Source organism: Sus scrofa, chromosome 4 (assembly GCF_000003025.6).
Source record: "Sus scrofa isolate TJ Tabasco breed Duroc chromosome 4, Sscrofa11.1, whole genome shotgun sequence".
NCBI classification, from domain to species: domain Eukaryota; kingdom Metazoa; phylum Chordata; class Mammalia; order Artiodactyla; family Suidae; genus Sus; species Sus scrofa.
Genome location: NC_010446.5, coordinates 41,427,349 through 41,441,629, shown reverse-complemented (window position 1 = coordinate 41,441,629; position 14,281 = coordinate 41,427,349). Strand labels below are relative to the sequence as shown.

Genomic DNA, 14,281 nt, shown 5'->3' with positions numbered 1-14,281 from the left:
CTCATTCAGGGCACTCTTTTCTGCTTTCTTTCCTTCTTTCTCTCCCTCTCTCCCTCCTTTCTTCCTTCTCCCCTTCTCTCCACCCCATCCCTTGTCCTTTTTTCCTTTCTCAGCCTAGCCTTCCAACTACTTGCATCAGATTCATTGGCTATACTTGGCTGGGCTGCGTCCCAGACATAACGAGTTAGAATCTCTGAGGGTAGGGCCTAGGTATCTGCATTTTTAATACTTTTCCCAGATGATCCGGATCCACTGTCTAGTGGGAATAGCTGACCTAAAGGTACTTTGGACATAGCCCACCTTTGCTGGCCTGATACGGGGCAGGTGTGTGCTTTGGGGCCAAGCCTCATTCCTGACTTGGGAAACTGGGATATGGAGGCTTCTTGGCTCAGAAGAACCCTGAGCTGGAAGCCATTTGGGCAGGATGAGCTCAGGGGTGGAGCATTTGGTGGCTAGTCTGAGATTTGGTGAGAATGGCTTTGCTACTTGTTAGCTAGATGGTCTTAAGCAGGCTATTTTCTTTTAAATTTTTTTGGCTGCACCCATGGCCTATGGAAGTGCCTGGGCCAGGGATGGAACTTCAAGTATGTTTGAAGTTCAGCGATGATTCTTGATAGATTGTACATCAGAGCTACTGTGTTCAAAAACACCAGTCTAAATATTCCTGTTGTGGCTTGGTGGAAATGAACCCAACTAGTATCCATGAGGATACGGATTCCATCCCTGGCCTTGCTCAGTGGGTTAAGGATCAGGCATTGCTGTGAGCTGTGGTGTAGGTTACAGACATGGCTCGGATCCTGAGTTGCTGTGGCTGTGGCTGTGGCTCTGGCTGTGGACGGCAGCTATAGCTCCGATTTGACCCCTAGCCTGGGAACCTCCATATGCTGCAGGGGCACCCCTAAAAAAAAATTCTATCTAACCTGCTTCTACCTGCTCCCACTTCCCCCACTGAAGTTGGAATCTCAAGGGAGGAGGAAGCTGAATTTTTTTAAAAAAGTAGGGGAGGAGGTGGGATGGACTGGGAGTTTGGGATTAGTAGATGCAAACTATTACATTTAGAATGGATAAGCAATAAGGTCCTGCTGTACAGTACAGGGAAGTACATCCATCTCGTGGGATAGAACATGATGGAACATAGTATAAGAAAAGGAATGTAAATATATGTATGACTGGGTCACTTTTCTGCATGGCAGAAATTGGCACAACATTGTAAATCAACTATACTTTAATAAAAAAAAAGTTTTTTTAAAAAATTGGGGGAAAATGCTTTCTTATGATAAGAATCACCTGGAGGCATTTGTAGAACCATCTTTCCTGACTTCTGCTGCTTTAGGGGGTTGGGAATGGGTTCTGGAATTTGCATTTTTAAACAGTTGCTTCTTTTGAGAAGTTAAGGAAGCTCTGGTTTAAAGCAAATGTGGGAGTGCCTGTCATGGCACAGTAGAAATGAATCCAACTAGGAACCATGAGATTGTGGGTTCGATCCCTGGCCTCACTTGGTGGGTTAAGGATCCAGCATTGCCATGAGCTGTGGTGTAGGTTCCCTAGCTTGGGAACCTCCATGTGCCATGGGTGTGGCCCTAAAAAGACAAAAACAAAAATAGAGCAAGCTTGACCTTCTGTGGTAGGTAAAGTTTTTGGCACCATCTAACTAGTCAGAAGCCTCTCTTTTTTTTTTTTTTTTTTTTTTTGGCTTTTTAAGGCCATACCCGGGGCATATGGGATTTCCCAAATCAGAGCTATAACTGCTGGTCTGTGCCACAGCCACAGCAACTCAGTATACAAGCCACATCTGCAAACTGCCCCACAGCTCTCGGCAACACCAGATCTTTAATCCACTGAGAGAGGCCAGGGATCAAACCCCCATCCTCATGGACACTAGTTGGGTTCGTTACTGTTGAGCCACAACAGGAACTCCAGGAGCCTCCCCCTTTATACCCACAATTTTTTGTGATGGCTTCATCCCCAGACAGTCTAGAAATACCACTCATGGTTTGGTAGACCTGACAGCTGTGTTTGGAGATTACAAAGCATAAAATCTTTGTTGGTGTGCGCATGTGTTTACACAAACAACACACTCCTGAAAACTATCTAGGATGATGGTAGGAAAAAAGGTTTGCCTAAGACTGTGGAACCTGGGGGCTGAGATGGTGCTCAGAGAAATATCTCTAACACAAAATAAAAACAAAAAGATGAGGGGGATAACTCCACGGAGAGACGGGAAAATTTTAGGACTTGACCCTGAAGGAAGGATCCTGCACCACAAATCCTAGAGAGAGTCCCCGACTTGGGTTACCTTCCAAGAGAGGGAAGCATCACAGATTAATTCCACCTGGAAACGGTGGTGCACTCACCTTCCCCATGAGCTTCTAGAAAATGCTAGAAATTGTCCTACTACCTGTGGGACAGGAAGAGGCCTGCCGAGCAACCCTAGGGAGAATGAGCCTGGGGGAGGCTAAGTCTCTTGCTCCTTCTCTCCCCCACTCTTTGGAAAGACCCCTCTTTCCATCTGCACCCCTCCTGTCTGTCTCCTCCCTGGGCTTTACTTGCTGAACCCTGTGCTGCTGGTGCTTAGCTTTTCTGGCATGGCTTCTGTTACCCAAACTGGAAAATAACGTGAACAGTATCGTTCTTGAATCGTCCCCTTTTGAGGAACCCTCCGTATGAGGCATGTTGAAGTTTCAAATGCACCAGTGCTGGATTGGCAGCCTTCTTCCAAGTCCAGACCGGGATCACCAGACAGGGCAAGAGTGGAACAAGCCCTTGGAAAATGATTTAGGAAAACCAGACAACAACCAGGAAAATATGCAGCCCTGGGAATGTTCTGGAAACTACTGGGTTGAGCACTTTAAGTGGTGAATCATATGGTATGAGGATGATAGCTTAATAAAACTCTTACCCCCACCACCCTACCCTCCCTGCCCCCGAAAAAGAAGAATTTAAAAAGTCAAATGTAGACAATGATTTCCTGAAAAGGTAGTTTCTTATTTTAAGACATAATGACCAGCCTGTGTGGGACTTGGTTTTCTCCCCTATCCTGTTTAGAAATGTGATTATCCATTAACACCACAGAACCTGACCTGACACCCCCCCCCACCCCCTGCCCCGAGCCCCCGCCGACTCCTGCTCCCACACCCTCAAACCACACCACTGTTTAAGAGGATGAGATTTGACAAATCTCAAAAGAGCCAAAGAGGTGAACCATCACTTCTCAGGTTGCGTTTGCAGACTGAATCCTGACTACCATTAATAATAGTAGCTGATGCTTAGCAAAGAGTTAGGACATGTCAGGCCCTGCCTAAGTGCTCCCCACCCTCACAGGAACCCTATAAGGTGCATTTCACACATGAGAAAACTGAAGTGCGGGTTGAGTAAATTGCCCAAAGTTTTATGGCTGAGCCAGAGGCCAACCTCAGGTTCTAACTCTGGCTGCACGTTGCAGATAATCTGGGGAGTTTGACAATCCACTGGTCCTTGGTTCCTGGCCCTGGAGATTCTGATTTGATTGATTTGTGTAAAGCCTGAGTTTAAGGCTTATTGCTTTGTTTTTCGTGCACGGAAGACTCCAATAAGAGCCGTCTCTAGGGTCCAGGGTCTCCCTGGCAGTTCACTCCTTGCAGGCACCACGGCTATGACCTGGACAGCTGTCTCTGGCAGTGTGGCTAAATTCCTCCCCTTGGGGTTAATGGAAGAGGAATATGTTTCAGGACGGTGGCCGTGCAGGCTGCCAGCTCCTGCACATTGTGTCAGGTCCTGTCTCACCCTTGATCTGTGCTAGTAGCCTCTTCTCCTCACAGCTGGAAAGCATGGTGTCACCTCCAAGTCCAGCCCCATCCCACCGAGCTCTGCCTGCATCTTACCCTGGCCGGGGGTGGGGTGGGGTGGGGTGAATATTTGCGGCATCTTCAGCTCAAGAGATTGTGTCAACAGCAGGAATTCCTGGCTGTGAACCCACCCAACCCTGTGCTAAACTCCTCTAACTGACTTTAGGACTTTGTCCTGGCTCTGAACTGTGAACTAGTTAAGGTACCTGCAGGTCTGCCCAGCTCCTCCGTCAGGTCCTCATCAGGAAGGTGGCTCCCTTTTTCAGGTGTGGCCCCTGCCCTTCCCCCAGGCCCAGGTCTCTCTTTGGGCTTTGACCCCTGCAGCTGCCCCTTTAAAATTATAGTCCACGTTCCTTTCTCACCACTGTTCCGAGTGGGTCTCCCTCTGGCTAGTCTTGCACCGACCTCCTTTGGGGGCCTGGCAGGCTGTGGCTTACGAAACAGCCTCTTCAAGATCCACATGCTTGCCCCAGGTTTGCATTTTCAACCCTGTTTAAGGGTCCACCCTTCAAAACAGAGGTGTGGGATCCTCTGAAGTGAATATGGAATTTGGGTTAGAAACACACAAGTAATGTTTCACAATGATGTTGCAAATCTGATCTTGAACTATGCTTTTCAATCAATAAAATCTCCGATGGTGTATGTGTGCCACCTTTTTTCAGAAAAAAAAAAAAAAGAAAAGAAACAGGTAAATAAGAAAGTGGGCAACACGGCGCCCCACCCTTGGGACGGCTCCTCCGAGGGCCGCTCCCCTTCCTGCTCCCCTGCCCTCCCCACCCTGGGCTGGCTTCCTGCCCAGCTCTCTAGCCTTGTGAGGCGACTGCAGGAAGGAAGCTGAGTCTCCCCAAACTTGACAAGTTCAGCAGGAGACTGGCTAAACGCTCTTGAAAACCGTGAGCCTGGTTAGGCCCTTGGCTCTCGTTGTTGACCTCTGTCCTAAATAGAGACCCTCTTGGCCTTCCTGTTGTGCAGCAGAAACGAATCTGACTAGCACAGGTTTGATCCCTGGCCTCACTCAGTGGGTTAAGGATCTGGCGTGGCCATGAGCTGTGGTGTAGGTCGCAGACTCAGCTCAGATCCTGTGTGGCTCTGGCTATGGCTGTGGCTGGCAGCTACAACTCCCACTCAACCCCTAGCCTGGGAACTTCCATATGCCGCGGGTACAGCCCTAAAAAGCCATGACACAAGTTCCCAATTCGGAGGGCTTTCTCAAGCCTCTCAGCTTCGCTTTTAAGAAACTCTGCTCCTCTGACAGCACCCTCCCTGTGGCTTCTAGCTCTTTGCAGCCTCTCCCTCTTCCTTCTTGCTTGAGCTAAGGAAGGAACACAGCTGCCCAGAGCCCCTGTGAGGGAGGCTGTTTGTTCTCACACTCCCACGTTACCTCAGGCCTGGAAGCCATTATGGATCCTCTTGAAGCTTCCCAGTGCTCTTTATAGGCAAAGACGTGCTCACCGTGTGTTCTAGAAAGTGGTTCTCCTGTGAAATATGGGCCATTCCTCATACACCATCTGTAATGTTCAGGATTAGTTTCTCTGCTGACAGAAAGCCTCCAATAAACAGTGTCTGGAACACGAGATTTTACTTTATTTTTTATTTTATTTTTTTAGGGCCTCACCTGTGGCTTATGGACGTTCCCAGGCTAGGGGTCAAATTGGAGCTGCAGCTGCAGGCCTACGCCACAGCCACAGCAACACAGGCTCTGTGCTACATCTGTAACCCATGCCGAAGGTTGCCACCATGCCCGATCCTTAACCCACTGAGCCAGGCCAGGGATCAAACCCACATCCTCGTGGACACTATGTCACTATGTAGGGTGCTTAACTCACTGAGCCACAATGGGAACTCCCAAGACTTTAAGTCTCAAAGATAGGTGGTCCAGGGCCAGTGTTTGCTTCATAAAGTGTCATCACCTAGGCTTACTCCCAGCCACTGCTTGGCCTTTCTTTGGATGCGACACACCTTCTCATGGCCCAGTGGGCAGCACAAGCTTCAGTCACATGCCCCAGTTCCAGGTTGGCCACAGAGGGAAGGACATAAGAACAGCTTCCAGAAATACCCCAGAGTGGTCACATGGCCATCCAGTCACCAGCTAGGCTGGGCAAAGTGATTTCATTTTTTTTTAAATTTTGTTTATTTATTTGTTTAGGGCCACACTTGTGGCATATGGAAGTTCCCAAGCTAGGGGTCCAATTGGAGCTGCAGATGGTGGACAGTGGAACAGCCACAGCAATGCTGGATGTGAGCCATGTCTGTGACCTACACCGCAGCTCACAGTTAAGGTTAAAGCTGAACCTTAACCCACTGAGCAAGGTCAGGGAGCGAACCTGCATCTTCATGGATACTAGTTGGGTTCATTGCCACTGAGCCACAGCAGGAACTTCTGGGCAATGTGATTTTAAAAAGTCTAGATGACAGACGGATTTCCCTGGTGGCTCAATGGGTTGAGGATCCAGTGTTGTCACTGCCATGGCTGGGGTTGCTGCTGTACAGGGGTTCGATTCCCTGGCCCCAGGAACTTCTGGATGCCCTGGGCAAGCCAAAAAAAAAGTCTGGATGACAATGACTCCAACTAAATCCCACTAAAGCCATCCCCTACTGCTGAGGAAGGAGAGGGTGGTTATTGAGAGGCAACCCTCAGTCTCTCCCTGGACATCCTCTGTCCCCTGATGGCCACCTCCACGGCTCCAAGTTCTTCCTTTCAAGCTCTGAGGACTTTGATGCTTTTTTCCCTCAACTTTACCGTCATCGTGGGAGACCTCAGCATCTAGGTCAAGGACCTGCTCTTTGACCTCTCTGTGCCAACTGTCCATGCAGCCTGCCCGGCCACAGTCTAGAGCTTGTCATCCCACCTCTGACATGTGTTTGGACACAGCCTCTTTCCTTCCTGCTCTCTCTTCCCTCCCACGGTGTCTCTTCCGGGACCTCGCCAGGCTCTGGAGTTCCTTGCCTCCTCAGACTTAACCATGTTCAATTTCTTCCCCACAGTCCTGCCCTTCTCTCACCACACTGCCAGCCCCCTCCCAGGCCTGGGACCCAGGCCTGCCTCCAGCACAGAGCCCAGGAACCCCCACCCAGGATCTAGGGCCAGCTGCCTGCACGCTGCTCTCAGCCTCTGATGTGGACTGGGTCAGCTCCTCACACTTGCCTTCTCAGCTGGTTCCCGCCTAATACTTTCCTCAGGCCCTCCCCACCCCTAGGAATGACCCTGCTTTCTATTTTTTTTGCAAAGGGGTCGTCAGGTGTGGCCTCCTCCACTCCCTGTCCCTCCCTACTCCCAGCATCTGGGACCAGCATTTTCTTTCTGCTCCATCTCTCCACTGAGCTACAGGCAACTATACTTCTTTATTTATTTATTTATTTTTTGTCTTTTTGCCTTTGCTAGGGCCACTCCCGCGGCATATGGAGGTTCTCAGGCCAGGGGTCTAATCGGAGCTGTAGCCACCGGCCTACACCAGAGCCACAGCAACGCGGGATCCGAGCCACGTCTGCAACCTACACCACAGCTCATGGCAACGCCGGATCGTTAACCCACTGAGCAAGGCCAGGGATCGAACCCACAACCTCATGGTTCCTAGTCAGATTCGTTAACCACCGAGCCACGACGGGACCTCCCAGGCGGTTATACTTCTGATCTTCTCACCTCCTTGGGATTATCACTGCTTTGAGCATCCCCTGGATTCCCTGTCCCTCAGCCTCCATCCTCTTCACTGACTTCTTCCCTCCTGGGTACACATGGGAGCATCTCTCCCCAGCTGAGAAAGCCCGCTCGTGTGTCTCTGACCACTGGCCCACAGCGGTCCTCTCCAGCCCCATGTGTTGGGAAATTGCCTCACACCCAATCTCCGCCCCCTCACTCTGGCTCCACTATCTCCCCCACACCGGCCCAGGTGCCCCTGACTTGGTCTTTATTTCTTGGTCTTGCCTGGTGATTCCCGGGACAGGGCTTGTTTTCAGCCAGGGCCCTGCCCTCTGCCCCCTGCAATTCTCCACTCCCTTAACGTCTCTGACACCCCTCTTTCTCCAGTCACCCCATTTGTGTCTCCCACGCCAGCTGAATTCTTCTCCGTGTGGTTAAAGGTCGTTTGTTATTTCCCACAAAATGGGGACCACCCCTGTGGCCAGGCCAGCATCACAGATCTAATAGACCTTAGTCAGCCGGCACTTGTAGGACACAGCTCACCGTCAGGAGAACCTAACACACATCATCCTCATCCTCTAACTTGGCTTTGGCTCCCCTCGTCTTGGGAAATAGGACCTGGTGGCCTTGGAAGGCCATCTCCACCTCCTAGTCGACTGTGCCCTGTTTCTTTCTTTCTTTCTTTCTTTCTTTCTTTCTTTCCTTCCTTCCTTCCTTCCTTCCTTCCTTCCTTCCTTCCTTTCTTTCTTTTCTTTCTTTCTTTCTTTCTTTCTTTCTTTCTTTCTTTCTTTCTTTCTTTCTTTCTTTCTTTCTTTCTATCTTTCTTTCTTTCTTTCTTTCTATCTTTCTTTCTTTCTTCTTTCTTTGCTTTCTTTCTTCTTTTCTTTCTTTCCTTCTTTCTTCTTCCTTCCTTTCTTTCGTTCTTTCTTTCTTTTTATTTCCTTCCTTCCTTCTTTCTTTCTCTCTCTCTCTTTCTTTATTTCTTTCTTTTTCTGAATTTTAGGGCCACACCCACAGCATATGGAGGTTCCCAGGCTGGGGTTGTATTGGAGCTGGAGCCACTGGCTTACACCACAGCCACAGCAATGCCAGATCCGAGCTGCATCTGTGACCTCCACCACAGCTGGTGGCCACGCCGGATCCTTAACTCACTGAGCCAAGCCAGGGATCGAACCTGAGTCCTCATGAATACTAGTTGGGTTCATTACCTCTGAGCTGCAATGAGAACTTCCTTCCGCCCTGTTACTTCTAAGCTCTAGAAACTCTCTCTTGCCCAAATCCCCAGGGAGGAGGGATCTGCTGTTTGGGGGGCATTGCCTCCCCCCGCCCCTGGATTGGCTTCACACACACAAATTGCTTTATTGTTGCCATTGGGCAGTGTCTCGGGAATGCTTCACTCTCCAGCTGTTTCCCCTGCCCCCTGCTCGTCTAGGGGCTAAGTTCCCCAGGGAGCTCCTTCACACCCAGGGGTTCTGCCCTGCTTCCCAGCAGGGCTTCCTGGTTTGAAGGAGGCTACATTCAGGCATGTTTGGGCCTGTCCATGAACCTGTTGGACGGACGCGTCCAGGTCTATTTGTAAGGGAACTGAGGGGTCTCCTGGGACGAACCCAGCCACTGGGTCATTCCCTCCATCGCAGTCAACTACCAGATTTACCTCCACCCACACTGAGCACAGACAAAATTCTGGTCTTCACAGAAACAGACAAAAACAAGATCAGTAAGGAAGCTATGATGAAATGCTGAAGAGAAAAATTAAGACAGTGAAGAGCTAGGAAGTGTGTGTGTGTGTGTGTGTGTGTGTGTGTGTGTGTTGATATTTGAGACATCACTGAGCTGGTGAGCAAAGATGGCAGGGGGTGTACATGGCCCCATATGGGGAGAATATTCCAGGCTGAGGGAAGAGCAAGGGTAAAGGCCCTGAGAAGACAGCAAAGGTTCTGGGCCTGAGGTCTGGAGGAGCAGCGTGAATCAGAAGGACAAGCCTAGAGTCAAGGTCAGAGCCTTTCGGGGGTGGGCGTGTGTTGGGGGTGTCCTGAGAACACAGGATTTTGCAAGCACTTGGGCTCTACTCTGAGGTGGGAAGACAGGAAGGGTTTGAGCAGAACATGGTCTGATGGGTGCTTTACCCAGGCTGCTGTGTGGCGACTGGGCTGAGGGCAGAAACAGGAAGACTGGTTAGGAGGCTGTCGCAATAATCCAGGCAAGAGACAGGGGTGGTGGGGTCTGGCTGGGAACAATGGTGGTGATGAGCCGTGGTTAGAATGTGCATGGGTTTTGAGGGTAATGCCAAGAGACTGCTAATGGGGTACCCACAAAGCGAATGATCCAGACTCTGGGTCTTGATTCTTGTCTTCTTGGACTATGCCACCTGATGGCACAGTCTGGATAGGCTAGCGATTTTTTTTTTCCCCTGAAGCAAGTTGATATTCTCAGGTATCAATTGTTAAGCAAAGATGCTAATCCTGGGGTAGGAATGGAGGCAGGCTTGGATGGGTGCTGGGTGTCAGGTGGTCCCCGGGTGTGGAAATACTGGGGACCATCCTGGTGATGGTGGTGTTGGTAGCGGTGGTTTGGGTGGGAGTGGGAGTGGCAGCTGAGTGAGTTATTTCTGTCCTGGACGGGGCCTGGCCCGCTGAGGGACTAGGGTGCCGTGGGTTCTGTTGGTTTTCAGAGAAGCCCCTTCTAATAGTGGTCACACTACACTTCGCCTGCTTCTTGAACACTTGTTCCTTTCCACGCGGACATCCGTGCCCTTGGCAGTGGGCCTGGCCCCGGGCCCTGGTGGGTCAGGGCGAGAGCCTGGCACTCGGGTGGCATTGGGACCCAGGCGTGGCTCTGTGTCTGAGGGGTTCACAGCGAGCAGGAGGGGAACCATGGAGGCCACGTGGCCAGAATCTAGTTCAGGAAGTAAGTTCGTGTGTGTAAATAAGTAGGTAAGCTCAAGGGTTACCAGGCTGTGTTTGAGAGGGGCCAGAGCTCCCTAGGAGTGGGAGAGACAGAGGCAGAGAAAGCCTGTCCTGGTGACTCACTGTCACGCTCCTTCCCCCCTCCAGGCTCTGTTGTCTGGGCAGAATGCCTTCTCCAAGTCAGCTGACTCCTGCCGGCTCTCTCCAGGCCAGCCTTCTCTCCTGACGTCCACACCTTCCGGGCACCTCAGCCTCTGCTATCCTGGATCTTGAACCCAACATCCTTCCCTGCCACCCTTTCTCCCTCCTGCTCTCAGTGCCCAGCCAGAGCCTGGAGTGCTGCTTGACACCCTCTTTCCTATTATTTGTCACAGCCGATTAATCACCGGATCCTGAGTGTCACCTCCCAAACCCCTCTCATTCCCTGGACTTTTTTTTTCCACCCTCGCAGCTCTGAGCAGAGTTCTGGGGTGGCCCCTGAGAGGCTAGCCTCCCGGTCATGTCCTCTGCTCCACCCTCCTACCCCACGACTCCCCAGACAGCCTTCCTGTGCTGTCTCTGTCCTGCGCAGGGGCTCTTGTCACCTTGGCGGGTACAGCCCTCCCACTGCAGGGCACACAAGGCCTGGCTATCTGTCCAGCCTTCAGTCTTGCAGCCCTTCCCAGCCAGCCTCTCCAAACACTGCTGACAGGGTGGGGTGGGGTAGGGGTTATGCCCAGCGCTTTCTTTTTTATGTAGGCTGGCAGCAATTGCAGACTCCTCAAGGAAATGATACAGAAGAGGCAGTGCCCTCCTTCTCCATTCTCCTGGGGCTGGGGCTGGGCTCTTTGGTGACCCAGGAGGAGAAACCCAGCTCCCTTGGCTGGGTATCTATCTCCCCGTTCGTCCTGCAGAGACATGCACTGGTTGCTATTTGCCAGTGTTCATTGTCAGGGTTGGGCTTTGCTTTGGGAAGGAGGAGGCCTGTAATTTGGGGTAGGAGGAATCTAGTTCATGGAGGAGGAGCCCCTTAGAAGGCCTAGTGCCTCTAGAGTGCTATTTATTTATTTATCTTTTTTTAGGGCTGAACCTGTGGCACATGGAAATTCCGAGGCTAGGCTAGGGGTCCAGTTGGAGCTACAACTACCGGCCTATACCACAGCCACAGCAATGCCAGATCAGACCTGCATCTGTGACTTACACCACAGCTCATGGCAATGCCGGCTCCTTAACCCACTGAGGGAGGCTAGGGATAGAACCCACATCCTCATGGATACTAGTCAGGCTCACTACCGCCGAGCCACAGTAGGAACTCCAGAGTGGTATGTATTACTCCCCTGAAACCCTAGCCAAATCAGGCTTTCTCCAACTTCCATGCTTCAGCCTCTGCTCTTCCCTCTCTGACATGGCTCATTCTTCTTGTGGCAAATTTCTTGTTTTTAGCTCACTCCAGCTCTGTATCAGCCATGGTGCCTCTCTCACCTCATCTCAGGGCTCTAGTGCTCCCTCCCCTTGAGTCCTGCTGGATGCCTTCTTCCATTCTTCCAAGTACCTAATTCTTTTTTTTTTTTTTTTAATTGTCTTTTGTCTGTTTAGGGCCCCACCCAAAGCAAATGGAGGTTCCCAGGCTAGGGGTAGAAATTGGAGCTGTAGCCACCGGCCTACTCACAGCCACGGCAATGCCAGGTCCAAGCTTCATCTGCAACCTATACCACAGCTCACAGCAATGCCAGATCCTTACCCCACTAAGCGAGGCCAGGGATCAAACCCGTGTCCTCATGGTTGCTAGTCAGGTTTGATAACCGCTGAGCCACGATGGGAACTCCCCGAGTACTTAATTCTCCTGCAGTGTTTGTGTGTCTGACATAGGTTACCCCCGCCCCACTGCCCCTCACTTCCTTTTCATTGAGTAGCCCTTGCTTCTAGCATGAGTTCAGGCACACAGGATTTTGCTTGATGAAAGTTTGCTAAATATGGGAGTTCCCCTTGTGGCTCAGCAGTAATGAACCCAACTAGTATCCGTGAGGATGCAGGTTTGCTTCCTGGCCTCACTCAGTGGGTTAAGGGTCTGGCGTTGCCATGAGTTGTGGTGTAGTTCAAAGAGATGGCTCAGATCCTGTGTTGCTGTGGCTGTGGTGTAGGCTGGTAGCTGCAGCTCTGATTCAGCCCCTAGCCTGGGAATTTCCATATGCTGCAGGTGTGGCCCTAAAAAGCAAAAAAATAAAAAAATTGTTTGCTGAATAATCAGTCCAACATAGTCTATTCTGCATGTATTGTGTTCCAGACCCTGTAAACACTGGGATACAAGAGCAAATAAGATGGGACCCCTGGAGGTGTATGACACACGCACCTGCAATTAAGAACTTATCAAGTCATATGGTAAGTCCTACACTGACTCTGTGAAGAATGCAGCTCTTGGGCAAAGAAGTACTGGATCTAGTGTTAAGACTGAATTTAAATCTGCTAATTAGGAATTGGCACTTGCCATCACCTCTGCAACGATGACATCGCTAACCAAAGCAGTTACGGACTTTCAACACACCCTGAAAGGACTTGGGGTGGAGACCAGGAGCACTGCACGCTGAGAAAAACTGGCAGAACAAGCCTTCAGATAGTTATATATTTTCAGAAGATTTTATAAGCCCAAATTCTTGCGTCTTCGCATATCTTGAAGAGCATTAAAATCATTAAGAAAGACATCTGCTCTTCATGACTAGAAGAAATGTCTGCCAAAATGTGGGCTTGATTGCCTGTATCCCCCTTCACCAAAATCACAGATATATTGACCACATCCCGACCTCTTTGGAGCAGTTCCTCTGAGCTACTTGGGAGATGCTGCTCCTGGGCTCTAGTCCTCATTTTGCCCCAAATAAAACTTCAGTCACAACTCTCACGTTGTGCTTTTTTTTTTTTTTTTTTTTTTCAGTCGACACATCCTAACTCTATAACCCACTAGGCTCTGTTTTCATAACTGTAAAATGGGAATAATAATACCTATCTCAACAGGTTAAGGATGAAATGAGATGAAATATGTAAAAACATCCTGCAGAGGTACTGGGAACAATTCATATGCTAATATGTCCGATTAACATTTACAGAATTCTCCCTGCCGCCTAGAGACTTTGATTTGCAGATTTCATGGAGGAGTGACACTGGAGCTAGATTGGAGAGGGCAGCTGTCAATTGCATTTTTGGACCTGGCGAAGCTGCAGGCAAAGCAGCTTTTAGAGGAGCCGTGTGAGCAAGGAGATCTGGAGTAACATGTCCCCCGCCTGCCTGCCCGCCTGCCCGCCTGCCCGCCTGCCCGCCTCAGAGCTGCTGAGTCAGGCTCAGGCCCAAAGGGCTCTGTTTTGTCCTAGGGAGCAGGAGCCTGCTGGGGAAGGGCAAGCCTGAACAGGCCCTGGGGGCTGGGACTTTGTGCCCAGCTGTTTCCTGGGAGCCGAACACTGCCCTGCCAGGCCCCTCCCATCCCATTCCTCCCCTCCCTGCAGGGAGCCTTAGCCCGGGTTTCTGATGTGAGGGCCAGCTGGGATTTAGAGTGGGCAGGTTTTTTCCTTGGGGGTTTGATTTACCTGCAGCTCCCTCCCCCCAAGTGAAGAATTCCTGCCTCAGGTGGCAGATTTAGAGGCTGAGCTGCCCTAGGGTGAAATCCTAGCTCTTTGAGTTTATAACCTTGGGCGTGCAGTCTGACCTCTTTAAGCCTAGTTTCTTCATCTGTAAAATGGGAATAACAATATCAACTTCCCAGGGTTGCTACCAGAATTAAGTAAGGAAAATCGTGCTTTCTTACTTGGTACAATAAAAACCTTTGAATGTGGCATTGATTATTCACAGTAGCTCTGGGGGAGGTTGCTCCAATCTAATGTGTCATGGAGCTCTACAGAATCCAGTACTTCTCAAACTTTCATGTTTGCATCATCCAGGGATCTATAAAA

At 50.4% G+C, this 14,281-nt stretch overlaps 1 long non-coding RNA gene across 1 annotated transcript in view; it reads left to right on the top strand.

Annotated features, from left to right (window-relative positions):
* Nucleotides 1-13,225, top strand: part of LOC106510019 — a 28,083-nt gene extending 14,858 nt beyond the window's left edge. The window contains exon 3 of the long non-coding RNA XR_002343201.1: nucleotides 12,631-13,225. This is a non-coding gene — a long non-coding RNA (uncharacterized LOC106510019). The remainder of the gene's footprint in view (nucleotides 1-12,630) is intronic.